The sequence below is a fragment of the Pieris napi genome, chromosome 6 (assembly GCF_905475465.1).
Source record: "Pieris napi chromosome 6, ilPieNapi1.2, whole genome shotgun sequence".
NCBI lineage: Eukaryota > Metazoa > Arthropoda > Insecta > Lepidoptera > Pieridae > Pieris > Pieris napi.
Window position 1 is genome coordinate 478,516 of NC_062239.1, and position 21,160 is coordinate 499,675.

Below are 21,160 nucleotides of genomic sequence, written 5' to 3' on the forward strand. Positions count from 1 at the left end.
TCTTACAAAAGTAGCTCGGTACTAACACTGAAAGCTTATTGACTAGTTTTATTTTTTTGTACATTTAAAGGTCATTTTTATTGATAGATTTTTAAATATGTATAACATTGTATGCGTGAATATTTGGTTAGTTTGAGACCTCCCGTGATACTGTACCATAATTAGCACTAAAACCAAGGATTAAAATGCACAAGAAATTAAGATATCAAAACACGAATTCGTGCGAGGCAGACCCCTGTCAATTTTAATTCTAAAGTAGGCTTTAGGACTCCGCTAATTTCGCGCCCAATCCGCTTACGCTGTCAAAAATGACGCGTGCAAATTATGACGCGCGGTGGTCCGATGCGTGAAACGATCGTGGAACATAAAGGTATCGTCAATCTCACTTCGGCGATTTTTCTTTTAGTTTCAAAATAAATGAAAAAAGATACATTCGTTTTATTGGCGTCTCGCGTCAGTAGCTCAGTTTGAAGTTTGTCCGCAGCGCGCGCACTCGCTGTCCATCATTTCCCGGCTGCGCAAAATTTCGAATTTTCTATAGTGCAGTGCTGTGCAGTGTTGTGGAATTTCATACTTAGTTGCTAAATGTGTGCTAATTAGTGTTGTTCTTGCGTTTTAATGCCATGAAGTATAGCAGATCCATTTCTATACAGGTAGGCGAATGAAATTCTAAGAGTTATTATTTATTTATAATTAAGGTTTTTTTTAATAACATAAGTTCATCGTGGTTAAGTATTAATCTTCCGTTTGCGGTCGCATTCACAAGAGATTAACCATATTTATTAGTCCATTCTAATCAGATGAGGGCATTATATTAAAGGATTATCTGTTAATCCTATTTTATTAACTGCTTACTATGTTAGGTAATAATTATGTCAATTTAAATTACAGTTAACTAATATAGTGCCAGATATTATGAAGTTAATTTAATCACAAAGGTTTGTCGTCTAGTGTTTAAAATATTGTAAATAAATTTTTAAAAAATTAAAATTTCCAGATAGTAATAAGTAATCTTTTGCTAAAAACCGGCAAAAAAATATGGAATTTATATAAGTTTAAATTCTTAAACAATCTATCTTAATCAGCGCCATCTACGCAGAAAACAATCACACTTTCTACAATCAAACCCAGGAACTTAAAATTTAACACATGAAAAAGCAAACGCTCCACTAAGACGTGGAAGCGGTTCACACAATAAAAGCTTTTTTCATAGTTTTTACAATCTGACATTATCTGATAGTATTTATCATACGTAAACAATGCTAATATTTGTACCTCATAACATTATTTAGTGAGTACATAAACGTTTTAAGCATTGCTATACCACTCAAAGCGATAAATGTCATTTAAGCTCCCAAAATGGCCTGTATAATAAACTTGAAATGTTTATTTCCGTAAAATGCCATAAATCTCTGTTAATATTAGGCTTTGCAGTTTAATCTAGATGTGTTAAACACTTAACGGCCGTGTTTGAGCTCTAATGATAGGAATATAGAATAATTCGGATAACGAGACATAATTTACCAATGTTGGAATTGTAAACGCTGAGTGTACGTTATTTTTGATAACTTTACCTTCTATATATAATATATATATTTTTTTTTGTATAGAGTTTTCACTTAAGAGTTTAGTTCAATTTTAAAATACCGTAAAATAAAATATGTTTATTATGGAAAATAAGATACAGGTATCACTTATTCCACGTCATTAATTTTGAATTTGTAGGCATCCCTACTCATCGGCAAAGAAGACAGAGGGTGTAGGCCGAGAGAAAAAGCCGGCGTAAAAAACTCTCGGTACTCTTTTAAAATAGCAAATCATCAAACAACACCTATTTTAAAACAAATATCGCAAATTAATTAGAAGTAGCCTGTCTAGCACTAGTCCCAGGCCCTTTTATCAACTAGTTGATGAAAGTTTTAACTGTGTCAAAACTTCTCCTGTCTGAAAAGTTTTTGCGAACTTTTTACAATCACTGCAAATAGACAGACCTGGGAGGACCAAGTGATTATTGCAATTATTATTATTATCTAAGAAGTTAGATTGGGAGTACATATTGTTTACAACCATTATCTTTTGGCAACGTAAAAGCCTATTTTCATAAAATTTAGACTTTGCACATATATGCATTTATAAAAACTACAACATGCTTTTGATTTCGATAGTATTCCAAAAGCAAGTTGATAGAATGTAATCAACACTTACAAAAAATGATTTTCTATGATCGATTAAAAATTAAAATTAACCACGCGGTTAAGCCGAGTAAAAAGCAAACAGTGTCGAGTGCTAAGCTACCGCTATCATTAAGCGGTTTTGGTTTGTAAACAACAGCTTTGAAAACTTTCTTCACACTCGGCCACACAAGTGTCTACTAAATTTTCAAATGCAATTTCATAGACGTTTCCAAGAACCTTACTTTTGAAGATACCAATTATTTATATTACTGAAAATTATGTAATAATTGCTATCAAGTTATTTACTTAATCTATATTCTTGAAAATATATTTAATACGCTAGAAATCTAGCAAAACTTGGCACACGACACAGAGAAAACTACACAAATTTTGATTATTTATTAAATTTTCACGACAAAAAATAAAAATAATATATTCAAAACCTAATAAGCAATTTGTCTGAACGTGATCATAAATTTGTTTTCACAAAGTAATTCATTAAAACACACGTAAGATTCCACCGCGACGACTTTTAGAAAATATTGTATGTTTTGTAGGCAAAATATATTAATGCTAATATTATTGAGAACAGGTGCATTCTAACAGATTTTGTCTGTCATTATCAATGTAATCATGATCACAATAAATTCAAATGACAAATATAATTTAAATATTCTTTTGGTATATATTTCACAGAGTTATTTCATTTTCTTCTTAGATAAACTCTAACAGAGTTCTCTTCTTGATTCTTCTAGATTTCAGTGCGTAAGATATTAAAAAATTAAAAAAGTAAGGGTAAAGAAGATTTTTTGAGGATTATGTATTGTTTAGAGTTATAGTACGACTAGCATAATGTGATATTGAGAATTTTTATATTGGATTTTCTAAAAGTTATTTTTAAAGCTCCAGAACCCTAATGCCATTGCAATAATCTATAAATAACTAAGTACAAACCTAATTAGTCGGTGTGCTATAAAATATTTCCTTGTACTTTTAAACGTGATTGTACTATGGTTTGTTTAACTCAGGCTCAGTGAAAAGTTAACTGACTTCTTGTTTAGTGGTTAGAGAAGAATCGTCGATTTTTAATAGCACCTCATTATACAATGACTCACTAATTTGAACTTTATTAGACACTCGGTATCTTTGTTCATAAGTTTCCGTTATTTGAACAAACAGCAATTATTTGTGTCTGTATTAGAAGTTCTTTATAATATTATATTTTTTTACTATATATTCAGGAGATATACTTACATAACTATATATTTTGTTAGTGCAAAGAAATAAGTGACTGAACATATTTACCTAATTTAGGCTTATAGTACGTTTTTAACATTACTAGTTGACTTTATAGTTGATTTACTTAAACAACTACTACATGTTTCAATATAACTTCTTTAACATATAAAAACGCAATTTTTTACATAATTTTTTTAGTTCTCGCCATTTTTGGACTGCTGCTCTGAAAATGGTAAGTCCGTTAACTGATTTTAATACCAGATAACAGATTTTGGAATCTTAATGAATAATAATAATATAGGTCTTGTATATAGATAAAAACACAACTTATAGATACAATCCACTCAACCGTGACAATATAAACACCGAAAGTTTCCCACTAATAAATTGTTTAAAGAAGCACCCAATTTATTTAATGAAGTTCAAACTATGTCTTTGATCTTTGCCGTCGCCGACCAACACACCTAAACAACAACTCAGATTTATTGTTTTCTTATAAAAATATATTATATATTATCACTATTGGTTTGCATATAATTTATAGTCGAGTTAGGAATGCGAGCATGCGATCAATTTGATAGAAATTCGTTGATAGAAAACTGGAATCTCTTAAATGTACATTGCTTAGCTCATGTAAGAAAAATGTAGTCTGAAATAAAAACAGGAATTATACGTATAAGCTTAATTAAGTTATACCAAGTTTTAAGTAAGTGTTTAACTTTATCTATCTAAAACTAAATTTACTAGTTTTATTGTGGTTTAAATGAAAAATAGTTGGGAAGAGACACCTAATTCAAAACTTGTATATCATTTATAGTACCAAGCGTAGGTATACGTGATAATACAGGAATAAAAATCGGATCTTCTATCTATCTATCGGTCTAGCATATTGTTAGCCCTCCCCACCTCCGGCATCAAATTAGAAACAAAATATTACCCTCAGAAATCTCATTGAAAGTCAGTGACCCGTTCATAAAAACTTCTAGACTTCAATTATCTATTTTAATTGTAGATATGCAGTCATAAACCTTATATATGTAGACATAAGAGATATACTAAACGCAAATGTAAGCATGTAGACTTGTCTCCCACATTGTTATATCTCTAGGGATTAACCAATACTTTTTATAGTTATTAAATAGTCTCCTCATGTTCCGGAGTTATAAATAATTTAGTAAAAGAGTTTAACCATTTTAATTTTAATTACTTGTGGTGTTGTCTATGGGATTAAAGTAATAACATTAATTTGATTATCTCTATTTGTCATTTGTTTTATATAATATCACAGACATCATTCTACATATTGTGTTTATAAAGCGTTAGAGAAATTATATAAATGTATAATATTGTAATTATGAAACAATGCTTAAAAGTTAATATTGTTCTTGTCGGCTATTTGCCTCTAGCATAATTTACTACCTCGTATTTGGTTTAGACTGAGTTTGTCCATGTCAAAATAAAAGTAAATAGTAGCATTATCATGCCACGACTTGGACAGTACAATATTTAATTTAAACGGTTATACAGTACTTTGTCTACGACTCGTATTAGTAACGTTGGTCGTTTGATATAGAACTCGAACATAAGATCGTAAGGTACAATTTTTCTTCTGTAAGCAGTATTGGCCTAGTAGCTTCATCTTGCGACTCTCGTTCTTGAAGTCGTTATTTCGATTCCCGGCTGTTCACCAATGGACTTTCTATCAATGTGCGCTTTAAAATTCGCTTGAATAGTGAAGAAAAACATCGTAAGAAAACCGGCTTGCCTTAGACCCAAAATGTCGACGGCGTGGACACACGCCTGCCAAGGCTGATCACCTACTAGCCTATTTGGTTGACAAAATCTAAGGCCCAGAAGGTAATAGTGCCACTGGTTTGTGTTTGTTTTTTTGTTTGTAAGGCAATGAAATCATAATCTTTGTCTTCCATTGGTCCCTAAAATAAATTATGAAAAATAGTCAAACAAGAATAAAACAAAAATGCCAAAGCACAAAGTGAAAGATTAAGCGTAAGCCAGAGAGCCATGGAAAGAAGTATTAAAGAAAAGAAGAATTGACAAAATAAGTAACAAGAATTTAACAGATAAAACAGGGTTTGCTGATGTTGCATATAAAACATTATTTTAGTTCTTAAATGGAAATGGGCTGGACATACCATAAGAGGAGCAGATAAATGGAGCAAAATTGTAACACTATGGTAACCAAGAGGCCATAAAAGAAACAGAGGTAGGCAATCTAAAAGGTGGGCCGGTGAAATCATGGAAATGGCTGAAAAGACCTGGACGAGATTGGTACACAATAAGGAAAAATGGAGGACAGTGGGGTAGGCCTTTGCCCGTAGGCACATAGAATCGGTTATCGTAGATTAAGAAAAACAATAGTTATAATGTATATATTCTGTATTTCTGATATAAGGCTATAAATAAATAAAAATAATAATCTAGGTACTGTTGTTATCTACTGTTGTTAGTAAGTCTATGCCTTTCAACTAGAAGCAATTATTGTTTTACCGTGAATCGATCTGAGAACCTTATTAAACACATGCGTTACCAAGTAAACTGGTTAGCGATAGCGTGTAAATAAAATCACTTAACGCCATCTTAAATCGCTTTAAAATAGCCAAATCTAAATAAAGTGTCAGTCAGTGTGTCCTTGTTGCACTTTAATTATATCTTGTCACTCAACAATAAAACAATAAAACCACTACCGATGCTAAATCGATCGTCTTTGTCTGCAAGGTATGCTACACATATGCAATTCGTATGTGTGAAATTTTAGCCGTATTTGCTACGAAAGATTTTTGATATTTTTCAGCTCTTGTGTTTAGGTAATCTGTACTTTCGAAACCATAGAGTGTCTTGGCCTCCGAAATAAGAATTGTCCTCCCCATTTGTGCCACCGCCCGCCAATTTCTGGATTTCAGCAGCAGCAGGTCTTCCTCCACTCTGTCGAGCCAGCTATATATGCTACTACTGCTACTGCTACCTATGCAGGCCTACTGGTGGCCGGCCGCCAGGACGGCTCAGGTGAACTTCCTGTACTGATCGATCTTGGCCCATGCGCTCAAGGTGCCTTTAACGAAGTCGATGGGCTTTATATTCGCCTTAAATGTTGGGCTGGACCAACTCTTCTATTTCGGCATTTCTTTTCGACTCTCCGTCCTCCCTCTTTAATGTTTTACGTTACGCCAATAGCTTCTACTCCTCTTCCGCGATTAGCGTGGCAAGCCCCACAGCCGTACATTAAGACTGGTCACATTACAGTATTGTATATACCTATATACGAATTTTCGTGTAAATAATAGATATTTAATATGATTAACTATAGAGTCGTGAGATGTCAAATCATATGAAAACGCCCTAACAACTTTTTAAGTCTTCTACGACTGATATTTGAAATATCGACTTGCGTAAATTACCGTAAACGTTCGCAATAAAACCGATGGGTCATTAATCATTATGCTCGTTATATTATTAATTACTCTGGTAATTTAATGTTTAATACTTTACGAAACTCTTAGAAGCTTGCCTAATCACTATTGTAGGCTTTATGTACCCAGTAGCAATATCGAATGTATGAAAAATTTGTACTTTAGGACTATTGCAGAATATGGTTAAAAGAAGAATTAAGAATATCCATAGCGCTAAATCACTTGCATCATAAACACCCTCACGCACGCACGACATACCCATACTTTTAGGTACACCATCCGACATTACTTAAAAAAAAATATATATATATCCTTTTTATAAATGTTTGAACCTTTTTGTATAAATTATGTATTCTATCTTTGGCTATATGTTTAGTATAAGTGGTTTTTCTTTTATATAATTTATTTTAGCTGTAGGAATACGAATTGAATATTAATTTTATTGGTCACATTACTTATAAATCCATGTTCAAATGTGCAAGTTTCCGTTACTAAGTAACCCGTTGTAAATAAAATAAGGTTATTATAAGTTAATCTCGTGTTTGCTAGAATTATCGATCTTCTAATACAAGTAGGAATTGCTTAAAGGGTGTGTCTATTTTTAGTCTTTAATGTACTTTGTATTTTTAAGTAAAAACATTACATATTTAGGATTTTACTTTACCTTTAAAATTTAGGGCTAAATTAAGAAGTACAAAGATTACAAATAGAATACAATGAGGTTTTTGAGTCGGATGCTAAAAATATATCTCGAATAATATTATATTATGATGAAATTAATATCAATTAGTATGATTGTCACTACATACCATCAATTTTAAAAGATATTTTTCGGTCGCGGCGGAGCCCAAAACTAGTTTATGGAGGACAGTTTCTTTAAATGATTTAACTTATCTACTGTTAAAAATACTTTCATTTTAAGAAGTGAAGATACGGGAATCAAATTGTATATATAGTGGAGTCACATAGTTTTACTGCTATATAACCGTTTATTACAACATCGTTACCGTTTTATCAGTCTCATAAAAATTTATACTCGTTTTGCTATGGATTATTGAGTCAGAGTAGAGAGCCTATTTATTTGCCAATGGCCATCATTGCATATGTTTATATTGAGTAACATATTTTTATCCTTTACATGCAAGACTCTAGAGGATACTGATAGTAACTCCTCCGCGCCGGCTCGAAGACCCACCAAGTACTGCCTATCGTATTTCCACCTACATTATAGCCTATTGGAAAAATGTTTAAAACGTTAACATAGGTAAATGCTTTTGGTTGAGAATGTGTGTAATATTTATACGCAGGTACGAGCTCTATAGCATTGAGAGTGTCCATGGGCAGCGGTATCACTTAACATCAGGTACCTCTTGCCCGTTTGCCCCCTGTTCTATAAAAAAATGGGTGTAACTATTTACAAAAAGGATTTCATTTTCACCTATAAACAATCTCATGCAAAATAAGTACATAAGTCCTTAAACTCATTTAGGTTGACAGTTTCCGATATATTTACCTTATGTTTCATGATGATCTCCAAGTGATTCATTATTTTTTGACTAGCGATTAAAAATGAAGAACTACGGGTATAACATGTATTACCTCAATTTAGTAACATAACTATAATCATTGCCTAAGTCATGCATTCAGAGAGATGTCTCTTTCATTTTAAATCACAAACAATTAATCTTAACTCACAGCTATAAACTTTACATATTGCAAGATATTTTACTAAAACATGGCCTGAATCAAAATTTCAACACAACAAAAAGTAATGTCAACATTTGTGATTAATTACATAGGAACTTAAACCACCACGAAATAAAGAAACATTAATTAACAAAGTTATTTGGTGAGGCCAAGTACCCTCGCTGTGGACCACAGCACTGATATTCAGCGAGGGCCTGAACCAAGCATTTTGGCCAATTGTGAGCAATTCCTATTTTGTGGATCATAGTTTTGAAATTGGCAAAACTTCAATACGCTACTGACCAGATAATCTCGATAATCTTATATTTTACTATGTCCAGAATTACACGCGGATTACCGTAAGATAGTTGTGACACGTAGGCAAGTCTTTATTATAAACTTAAAACACCTAAATACGAAATGTGATTCATTATTTTAATAATAATAATCTCTGCTATAAATAATATTTTATTATATAAACCAGTATAAAAATATTATACATAAAATTGTAAATATATTATAATATGATGACTAGCGCTGTGGAACATTCTGCTCCTCAGCATAATGCTGAGCCAGGGCCAATTACAACCACAGCACACACGCATTACACACTTATGTGTGTTTATTTGTGTGTGTTTTTGTTAGTAATAAATGTTATTTCTGTGTTTATGACTATTTCTCTGATGGTCTCACAAAAATGCTGGATAGATAAAGATTTCATTGATATTTTATAGTAAGTTGCACGTTTAAGTAATTCTAGTCAATTAAATCATGTGTTCGTTATATATACAACATATATATAACGAACTCTAAACCTGAACTCTTCTGTTTTTCTCTGTGCTCCCGCTTTTGCTTGTGTTTGTGCTCTTTATTTTGCTTTTTATTTTATTAGCTACGCGGTTGCTAAGGCAACGTCCAATTGCAAGTCCATCCTGTGACGAAACGACGAATGCGTTTTGTATCCAAAACCAGCAGCATTCATTTTTATTTTTGACTTTGACCTATTTTTTGTTATCAGTGTCCTTTTTAAGTAACTTTTTTGTGTTTTTAAATTTGTTTTAAGTAATTTTTTTTTTTTTTTTTGTGTTTTTAAATTTGTTTTAAGTTATTGTTTTTTTTTTTTTTTTATGTAAGTACTTAACTGTTGTGAATGCAGGCCGTGACCCTATCTTGTGATGGCACGTCGAACGCGTCCCATTCATGTACATTTTGCAACAAGTCTTTCAAATCTTTGAAAGGCCTTAAAATACACATTACTAAAACACACAGGAACTGTATTAGCCAGACCAGTTCACTTTTAGAAATCCTTCCCATTATTCCGAGTGCGCCTACTTTTGTAGCCAACGCTCCAACTTCTTTCCATACATTACTTAGCCATTTGAAAAATAGTTTACCTATTGTTAAAAGAATCCCTCGAGGAGCTCGAATAACTGTTGCAACACATTTGTCAAAATTAATCCAGAAATGTTATTTAAGCAATTGTACTCAAGACTGGCAGAACCTATTTTTATTTTCATACAGTACACTACATATAATAAAAACTGATGAACCGAATTTATCCCTGACACAAAAGATAAAGAATAACTGTGCTGTAAGTTCCTCACCTTCTCCCGCACCTCTAATTAAACATGATGCCCCTTTTAATCGCAAAAAACTCATCGAGAACAAAATTTGTGACGGAGATCTTAAAGGTGCCGCTCGCCTTTTGTTCACCAATGACGTGCTATCGCCAGATACCCCTGACACCCTTGAGGCATTACGGACAAAACATCCCCCAGCTCCAGTAAACCCATATTTTCTCGACCCACCAACAGCAGGACAAGCATGCCTTAAAATTGGAAACAAAGATGTAACTGATGCAATTTTATCTTTTAAACCAGGTTCGGCTGCAGGCTTGGATGGAATCTCACCCCAACATTTGAAAGATTTAACATCGCATTCTGTGGGTGATGCAGGCGAGCAACTTATTAACTCGATCACAAAATTAATAAATTTTATGTATTCCGGGGATGTCAATACAGAAATTGTTCCCATTCTTTTCGGCGCGAACCTCATTGCCCTCACTAAAAAGGACGGAGGGGTGAGACCAATTGCTGTTGGATCAACACTAAGACGTCTGGCTTCCAAAATTGCTGTTCGACATATTTTACCAAAATTAAATTCAGAATTTGAACCTGTACAGTTAGGCTTCGGTGTGAAAGGAGGGTGTGAGGCAGCCGTCCATGCCCTACGCTCTTTCCTAAGTCACGGACAGCCAGACGTGTTGCTCAAAATTGATGTGAAAAATGCATTTAATTCGGTAAATAGGGATACCCTGCTGACTGAAATAAAACAACATATACCGGAAATATACAATTATCTTCTTCTCAGTTACGCTGATCCGACTAAATTGTTATATCGTTCTAATGAACTTTCCTCGGAAGTAGGTTGTCAACAGGGTGATCCCCTTGGGCCTGCAATTTTTAGTTTGGCTATAAATCCGATAATCAAAAATCTAAATTCTAATTTCAATGTTTGGTATTTGGACGACGGAACCCTAGGAGGTGATGTGGATACTGTGTTTTCGGACCTTCTTTTAATCAAAAATAAATTTGAAGCCATTGGTTTGGAGCTTAATTTTAACAAATGCGAACTTTTCATAAATAACTGCGACTTAAATTTAAATGATGTAAAAAAAAAATTTCAAATTTTGGCTCCAAATATTAAAATAGTTAACAGGAATTCCCTTTACCTTTTAGGTTCTCCAATTTTTAATGAATCTATTTCTGATTATATTCATACTTCAATTACTAAATTTCAAAATTCTGCTGACCGTCTCCTTGAAATTAGTCCACATTATGCACTTTGCATCTTAAAATTCTGTCTTTTCCTCCCAAAATTTACGTATGTGCTCCGTTGCTGCTCCTTTTGGAATCACCCAGATCTTTTAACACCATTAGACGACTTAATCAAAATTACCTTAGAATCACTTCTTAATATGCAGCTGAACGAGCAATCTTGGACCCAAGCTTCCCTACCCATCCGTTATGGTGGTTTAGGGATTCGCAAAATTTCCAGTGTCGCTTTGCCAGCCTTTCTATCTTCTGTCCATAGTTCAGCAAATCTCATAAGTAAAATTTTAAGGGCTTCCCCTTCAAACTTTGAGATTGCTGGCTTGGAAGAAGCTAGAAACGCTTTCTTGATGGCATGCCCAGGTCAAAATTTTCCATTATCTCTAAATTCACAGAGGAGCTGGGATGACATACACTGCTAACTGACTTTTGACGATCTTTTGAGTTGTAGTATAGGTTCGGCGCGTGCTAGGCTTTTGGCCGTGGGTACGCATGAGGCCGGCTACTGGCTTCACGCTTACCCATCGTCAAATACAGGAACTTTTCTTGAGCCTGACACGCTTCGAATCGCAACCTGTCTACGGCTTGGGGTTCCAGTCTGCGCTCCTCATATATGTCCCTGTGGCAGTGATGTCGACAAGTTAGGACATCACGGCCTGTCATGCCAAAAAAGTGCAGGCCGCTTCTCGAGACATGCCGCACTTAACGATATCATACGCCGTTCCCTTGCCACCGTCAACGTGCCAAGTCTACTTGAGCCGAGTGGTATTGCAAGAGACGATGGCAAGAGACCGGACGGTATGAGTTTGATTCCATGGAAGATGGGTCGGGTACTGGTATGGGATGCAACCTGTTCAGACACGCTGGCCCCTTCCCATCTACATGGAACCAACTACAGAGCTGGTGCGGCTTGTGAAGCGGCTGAAAAAAATAAAGCATGGAAATACAGGGGTCTGGGCTCAGAATATGATTTTGTCCCATTCGGTGTCGAGACCCTTGGTCCGTGGGGTCCTAGCGCTTTAAGGCTTTTTAAAGAAATTTCAAAAAGGTTAGTCGACATCACAGGAGACCGAAGATCTGGCAGCTACCTCGGACAAAGAATTAGTCTAGCAATTCAAAGGGGGAACGCTGCCAGTATCTTCGGAACCTTGCCTAAAGGGACTCCTTTTAATGATATATTTTAGTTTATGTTAAGTTTAGTTATTTATTTCAATGTATATTATTTTATATTATAACCCTTAGTGTAGTTGATAATTCATATTGCGTGTTATATAAATGTATGAAGAACAATATGTATTGTCTTTTATAGAAAGTTATATATATAGTTACTACAATGGATATATACGCCACATAAATAGTTGAGTATTTTACAACATATTATATGCTAACCCATTTTATTTACTTATATTGTACTTATGATTAAAACATTCCTTATTAGTAGACATACAACATTCATATTGTTAAACCTATTTATGTAATTATGTATGTTACTCCTTGTTGTTAGGGGTTTAATTTAAAAAAAAAACATATAAGGAATTTAACCCCTGATGATACAGAAAATAAAACAAATAATAAGATAATTAACCCCCAACAGAGTACACAAAGTAATAGACAAGTAGAGCAGACCATAGATAATATTAATACGATCAGAGCAACCAGTTCTGATTAATATTTACTATAAAGTTGTTTTTAATTAATATTCGCTGTAAATTAACATGCAACGAACCCGTGTGAACTGGTTTAACGAAGATGAAAGTACATGTTGCAATTAAGAATTGATTCTGTTTATTTTTCAAATTATCGAATGTGGCTCAGGCTTTTATGGTTTAGTTGCAAGATCCCAACCCGTGATCGTCATTTATTTATTTTCACGTGGTGTTTCTGACACACTTCGTTCTTTTGAGTCAAAGGCATGCAAAAACCGTACCGTATCTATTCAGAGAGTATGTACTCTACATACTCTTAGTATAGAGAGACCAATCTTCACTAATCGCTTGCGTGCCCAGGAATCAGGATTATACAAGGCGTTTCACGGTGGAACGGCGACGCTGTGGTTTCCTAAGGCGACGCAGATGGTGTGAGATGTTATCGAGAGTAACGTCCTCGTCCTGTAGTAGAGGCTTCCTTTCCACCTCCCATGCTGGACAATCTTTTAGAGGGTGGAGTGCGTCATCGACGACGCTGGCTTCACAATGGTGGCAGGTTGATGCCTCCTGCAACAACCGTGTCGAGCTGAGGCAGCTCCACCACCTCCTCACCCATTTCTCGAGCTGTGGTCTGAAGGCGTTGATGGTGGAACACCCGGCGCTCGTACCTGTCAGTTCCCCCCCTGCCCATTGTCTTATTGCTTGGATTCTTCGGTTATTTTCCAGGATAGCTTTAAGCGCAGGGTCTGTTTTGGTGCAGGGCCAGGGCTGGAATGGACAATAGACAATTCAGGGTTGAGAATCGCTCGCTAAGCCGTTAATGCACCAGACTTTATAGAAATAGATTTTATTTTATATTATATAATGTATAAGGTACATAAGCTAACTATGTTGTCCAGCCTAACCTAAGATATTTACATTAAATGATATATAAAATGTCCGATTTAGCCGCAACATAAAGTAAGTCCTTAAGTTACAACCTGCCTTTCTAACTTAGTTTTATTTAACAACCCTTAGAGATAAAACTTGATTAAATCGATTACAGTCATGTTTACATAATATATGCATATGGTATGATACAGCATCCAGAAGTAATGCGTTTTGTATTTAGTCTTACGGAAATTGTGAGACCCAATAGGTACCGTTCTGTTATTTTTTTTATTGATAAGACATGTAGGTAGGTGATCCGCATTCTGTTAACCTGAATCTTTGGGTAATACGGTTTTCTAACGATTGTTATTAAAGTTTTATTAATATCTAACATAAAAAATAGAGTTTCTTATTATTTTTATTGCAACTACATACAGTAAGTTATTTACTAAACAAAAAAAAATATTTATCTACTTCTTAACAATTATTCTTATTTTTATCTTTTAATTTAATTTAATTTACTACATAAGACTTCATTACTTACACTGCTAACTTTTTTTTTTATTATAATTTTTTCTACTAAGTATTATTGCTTATATATACATTCCTTTTCTTTCTTTTTTTGCGACTGAGGCGCAAACTAGTTGCTGTGGTCTCTGGCAGAATGACTAGCGCTGTGGAACATTCTGCTCCTCAGCATAATGCTGAGCCAGGGCCAATTACAGTCACAGCACACACGCATTACACACAACGAACCGAATGGGAAAAGGGATTTTTTTTTATATCTCATTATATTTTTTACTTAATTTTTTTCTTTGATTATTGTTATTTTGTGTGTATATGTGTGTTTGTTAGTAATAAATTTTATGTCTATGTCTAAAGAAAACAACCTTTATCTTCTTCTTCTTATAGTGCCATCTCCTTTCGATGATCATGGATTTAATTTTGGATGCAACCTATTTATATTATACTTAATTCACTTGTTACATTTAATTGAAATGAGCCGTGGGAAAATATTAATTACGGTAATATGATTTTTTTCTCGACGGGAAATGTGGTAACATTTTACGTCCAATTTTAAATTAATTGCCATCTACCAGGTTTTTCTTGCACGCGATTCTCAGACCCCTGCCTGGTTCTTATTTTATGATGCATTTGCCATTCGCCCATATGTATTATGGTGATATATTTACGGGTAGATTATTAAATAAAACTTAAACCACTTAGAGAACAGTTCAATTAAACAATAAATTACAAGCTCTCTCCTTATCAGAATGCCAAATCGTAAAATGACTGCTTCACGACTGATTTGCGAGCGACCGCCGCTGCGAAAACCGCTGTGAGAGTTCGAAAAGTGAGTTACAGAATCGCAAGTCAGTTCAGTGAAGAGAGAGAGAGTTTAGAGTCGTTCAATAATTTAATAGTTAAAATTTAAAGATAAATAATGATTTCAAATTATAACTATACTTATGTGTATGTGTGTCAGTGGCACACTGGCTAAAATTATATAAACCTATGTACGGCTTCAGTAAGTGCCTGCCGTGAGGCACCTCTTTTATACCCAACCGGGATTTGCACCTGAGACCTTGCAGTCGAACAAGTAAGTAGACTGCCAACAAGTAGAATAATGCGGCGGTTAGTAAAATAATCATTTATAGTAAATAAAAAGTGAAGAAATATATACAACCTTAATTTCTCGTTTTACCCTGTCCGAGTCCCGTATGTTTTTATAAAGGAAAAACATACTAAGGGTAACAAGTAAGACGAGATCGCCTCGACACTATCATTTGCGAGTGATAAACCAACAGAATGGGAGATTGACGCGTTTTTAACAAGTTTATGCATTATTCATGTTCTGCTCGCGCGCAGGAGGTAATCACTATGCGGTGCGCAGGGCTGTAAATTTTGTTGACACTTTAACATCTATTTTCTAACATAAATACTTTATATTTGAATATGGGATAGGTATCTTAATGATTATATTTTTCGTATATACGTATTTATTATTAATTTAAGTTTTATATTTTGATTACTTACTTTATCCAGCCGTGATTGTTAGACTAGGGTTTGGTAATCTATCTACTAAACCTAATTTTGATTGCTGGTGAAATTTGTGCTTGTTGGAAGAAACTTGCTTTCATAAAAAAGCGGTGAAATATCCTTCTGCAGTGAAGCTTTGCAGAAGTTGACAGTCAGCGTTGTATATAGGATTTTGAGTAATAATCTAGACATTATTTCTTAAAGGAAAGGTCAAAAGGTTAGTAAATATTGCAGAGTGCCTAAAACATATCTTGCTCTTTGTCTATGTCCAATTCTATCAATGGAGGCTTTATTCCAAGAGATGCCGTTAAACGTCAATTGTCAATGGCCCTACGTATTTGCATCTCTGTATTTATATTCCCAGAGCACAGGCTGTATGTCTTCTAAACATAGCACGTGCTTGGATTCTGACACCCTGGTCTCATAAATCAATGAGACAAACAATATATTTGCAATTTCTTACCTACGAGCCACTAACTGCGAATAAAAAATATACATACCTATACGTAGTATTGAAATTTTTTATTACTTTTTAGAACAGTTGGTTAAACAAATATTAGCAAAATTCTTTAGTCTCTATAATACTCACCATACACAGCCCTAAAAGCGATAACATAAAAATCATTGGATAATATCAGAGGGTAATTGCACTGCTGCGCCTACGCCGAATTCACATGCGGTTATGCGTGTGTGCATGACGCATACCGACAGGTGTCCATGACATTGAGTCGGGACTAGTTCATCTTCATTCTAGTATCTTGAGATAAGCCCTACACTTCATATTAACATGTTCGTAAAAGAATTAGCTCATAAAATTTTATTTGTGAATTGAGTTTTCTTACTTACAGTAGTTTTTTGCCAAAAGATATATTTTCTAAGCTATTAACATCTTGTTTTTTATTATAACCTGTACTTATTAAGTGAAGTTTTAGTATATTATTGTATTATTATTAAGCTTAAGCTTATTTTCGTCTTAGTTGTCAAAGCCAAAATCATTTAGTCCTATAGGTAACACAATGTAAAAACGAAATGTACATTAAATGCTTCTAATTTTAAATTTACTGCCAGTTCTCAAATCAAGGGCGTAGAACAGACGAGAAGGACTGGCAATAAACTGTCCGCCACTATTTTTCATAGCCAAGTTTTTGTTTTACACAATGTTTGTAAGGAGCTGCAACCATTACACCATGTTCCACATGACATCTTAAGTAATTAATAATTAAAAATAAAAACAAAAATTTGTCCTCTATCAGCAGTAGATGAGCACGCAATTACATCCTCGTGGGAACAACACGCAAGTTGTCTGGAAAAAGCTGCTTTTAGCAGTAAGACGAGCGCTTTTATTTTAACACAGTTTTTGATGTAAATAAAATATAAGACTGAATGATCAAGAAAAATCTTGCTTCGCGAGTCTTCGCTACTTTTGTTTAAGAAAATATTTTGATAAGTTATAATTAAAAATGAGTATCACATATCTCTCTACCTAATTAAAATTTAATCAGATTCTTCATTAGTCTTTTCACGCTTAATAAAAAAAAACTTAATAAATAAAACTATCATGATTCAAAAAGTCACGCGTTTCGTTAAAAATAAAGACCGAATAATGAAGAATTAACCTATTTCCTTGTCTTTGATCAGAATATAAAAATCTGTTAATAAGGTGTTTAGACCTTAAGAAAACAATAGTCGAAATCGTATATAAAATAAAAATCAGTGGCGCTACAACCTTTTTAGTACGGAGCTTCAGATTTCTGTATCTGTTTCAATATAATTTGTCAACCTAATAGGCAAGTAGGTGATCAGCCTCCTGTGCCTGACGTCTTTTGGGTTAAGGCGGTTTCCACACGATAATTTCCTTCACCGTTCGATCAAATGTTAAATGCGCACATAGAAAGTCCATTGGTGCACAGCCGGGGATCGAATCTCTGACCTCAGTGATGAGAATCGCACGCTGAAGCCACTAGGCTAAGAATATCGTATCTAAAGTCTTAAATTTATAAGTTATGAGTATGATGTGTGTGTCCATGAGGATTTATCGTAGTCTAAGTAACCCTTTATTTCAACTAGGGAGGGCGTAACTTAAACCTTTCTGATTACCTTACGTTATGAACAGCACAAAGTAACGCTAACTTTAAACTTCAAAGTATAAATGGCACATGACTCGATTCATCCTATATTATGTTCATACAACATTGCGATTCTATTCACTCGCCTCCCAGACCGATCGGACCACCGTTTGGCGATAATCCAATTAAATGTGACAAGAAATGTCTGAGATTCTGCAAATAACCGTAACAGTGATCAATAGCTTTAAAAACACGGCAGATTCTAGGAAATCGTAGTAAAAATATAAATAGCTGTATCTGATGATATTTTTAAAGATATAAATGAGATGTTGACAAGAGGCGAATGTATTATTTAAATGGTAGGTTAAGGTTTTACGTCATCTTTCTAGTTTTTAGATACGGGAGAGATGATGGCGCTTTATTTACGCAAATATAAATACATTATTTAATTTTTATAATCTAGACTTGTATTAGGGTTATACTTCGGGACAGATGTTTCCTTCCTTCGGAACAGACTAATCTATACATTTAATAAAATTAAAGTGAATTTTCTAAACCTACAATCCGTTAACAAAAAAAATTAGTGTTTTTTAAATAAATTACCAACCTGTTCTATACTCTTACAAGGTGCTTAAACATAATATGTATGCTAAAAAAAAATCAGTGGCCCTTCAACCTCTTTAGATCTGGGCCTGAAATTTCTGTATCTGTTTCATGATTATTTGTCAAATACATAGGTAAGTAGGTGATCAGCCTCCAGTGCCTGACACACGCTGTCAACTTTTTGGATCTAAGGTAAGCCGGTTTCCTCACGATGTTTTCCTTCACCGTTTGAGCGAATGTTAAATGCCCACATAGAAAGAAAGTCTATTAGGAGTAGCACAGCCGGGATCGAACCTACGACCTCTTCAACATACTACATTAATGTGTAGTACAAAAAAACACTAATGTATAGTAAAAATACTAAGTACATTAATTTAATTTAAACTCGTAGCAGACCTACTGTCGCAAGAAGCGTGTTAGCTGTAAGGACTGTAAATTAATGATTTTTTTATGATCACAGTTATTGTTCTTGGCCCTTTATACTAGTTCTACAGATCAAGCATACATTTAAAAAAATCAGATTCACAATAAAACGACTATTTTTAAAATAACGTATGTATCAAAAATCACCTATTAGGTATTTAACTACGTTACTAAGAATGTTAGACATGAATTTAAAGCGGTCATTTGAACTAAATACTATTGCGCGATCTGTTGGAATTCATGAGTACAATCTCGTGTTTACTATACTAATAAATTAATTGTATACAAAAGTATATACTACTTAACTCTATGAAGACAAATAGTATAAACTCCAGTTCTGCCCATTCTCGTTAAATTCTCTGATGTTGCGAATTCAAAGGTAATAAAGGAAGTGATGTGTAATGATAACCGACTTGAATAAAATTATAATGTCAAATCTGTCTGTCAAAAAATCCGGACTTAATTGAAAAGAATCCTACGATCTTGATTTTATTTTTATATGAGTATGTATATATATTATATATGTTATTCTGATATGATTTTATCCTAAACCAGGTTTTGATAACACTGTAAATGAAACACTTCATTTAAATTTAAATAATGTTATATTTACCAACAGTAATAATATTTACAATATTCTTAACCTACGTAATAATAATTAAAATTGATAAACAGAAAATTATTACAAAATTATAAAGTTTGGTCCCTGTCGAAGTGTACTTTTAATGCTGTGTTTCCTCGCTGTATTGCGATACTTATTGAGCGAGCTCAATTGTTAGATTGTTTAATACTTTGATTCCATATTGACAGTTTCTGATTTCTCCAAAATAATTCTCACAAATTGTTTAGAAATGATATTAAATCGATGTTTTCGCCTCCAAAACTAAAAGGTTACTATTACTTAAACTATTCGAGTTTACATCTAGTATAACAATTTATTAAGTGTAGTCTAAACAAAATCAACTAACCTTATTAAATAACTAGGCTCCACAGTCGTTTTATGTTTCTACTAATCAAATTATGCGCATAATTATCTTATGTTTCTGCCCCAATTATAGCAAGCCTCTTTATTTACGGCTATCGGCGAAATTACTATGTACCTGAATAGTATGTTGACAATCCTAGTTATATGGTAAGGCTTTTCTAATATGCGAAAGTAAGGCAGCATATTATTTTACTATGAGATTTCTGTATTATTTTTTATTTTACTTTATGAATTGGACTTTATCTTAATCTTCCCAGTCCTATTGGTTCGTAGATACCATAACATCAACGCACGGTGGGACCTAGAGTCTTCCTAGTTGCATTGGTTTAATTGTTAGTTGTACGGTGTTGTTAATTGTTGTTCGAATTAATGAGCTTAGTTTCATCATCGGAAGTCGAGGCAGAATGCGAAGTTCCACCCGTATCACCTCGACGTCCGTTCCACAATTGAGCGTTTTTAAGGCAGTTATAGCCGCACACCACCACTATGTGGAACTGACGTATTTCCAAACCAATTCGACTTAGGATCCTTCGAGAAAAGAGCGTACCGATTCTTAACAGGCCGGCAACGCACTCGCGAGCCCTCTGGCATTGTGTCCATGGGCAGTGGTACCACTTAACACCAGGTGAGCCACACAAACCACAAAGAGTTATCGTTATACATGTTGTCATACTATTTTTTACTATAATTTATAATTTCAACACATTACCTAGCGGCTAGCCCAAACTCTGTACTCTGTAACTCTCATTAGCGATAGCAATCCAGAGATAGATATGAAATTTCAGCGGAATTGTCAGCACGGTTGATATATAATACAGCCAAAAAAAAAGACGTTTCTTAGTGACCACTTTTTTTTGGCGTCTTTTAATGAATTACTTAATAACATGAGTCAAACACAAATCAAACACAAGACAAATCGTGATTTTTATCTTGTATTACCGTTATTAAGTACCACATTAATGAAGTCTCGTACTATTAGGAAAACCCTAAATTATTTGATAATATTATTTACGAGTAATCAAAGTCGTAAATAATATCATCAAAACTTATAATAGTGATTTGTGTTTTTATTATTCATTTTTGAACATTTATTTGTCTAATACCACGACGAATAATGAATTAAGTTATTAGAATTTTTATTGAGAACAAAATTTGCAAAATCCGTCTTT

The 21,160-nt window shown here is 33.9% G+C and overlaps 1 protein-coding gene across 1 annotated transcript in view; it reads left to right on the forward strand.

The window, feature by feature from the left end:
- Nucleotides 1–453: 453 nt before the first annotated feature.
- LOC125050317 overlaps nt 454–21,160 on the forward strand; it is a 156,886-nt gene continuing 136,179 nt past the window's right edge. Inside the window, exon 1 of the mRNA XM_047650066.1 lies at nt 454–653. The gene's annotated coding sequence lies outside the window, so the exon portion shown is untranslated. The remainder of the gene's footprint in view (nt 654–21,160) is intronic.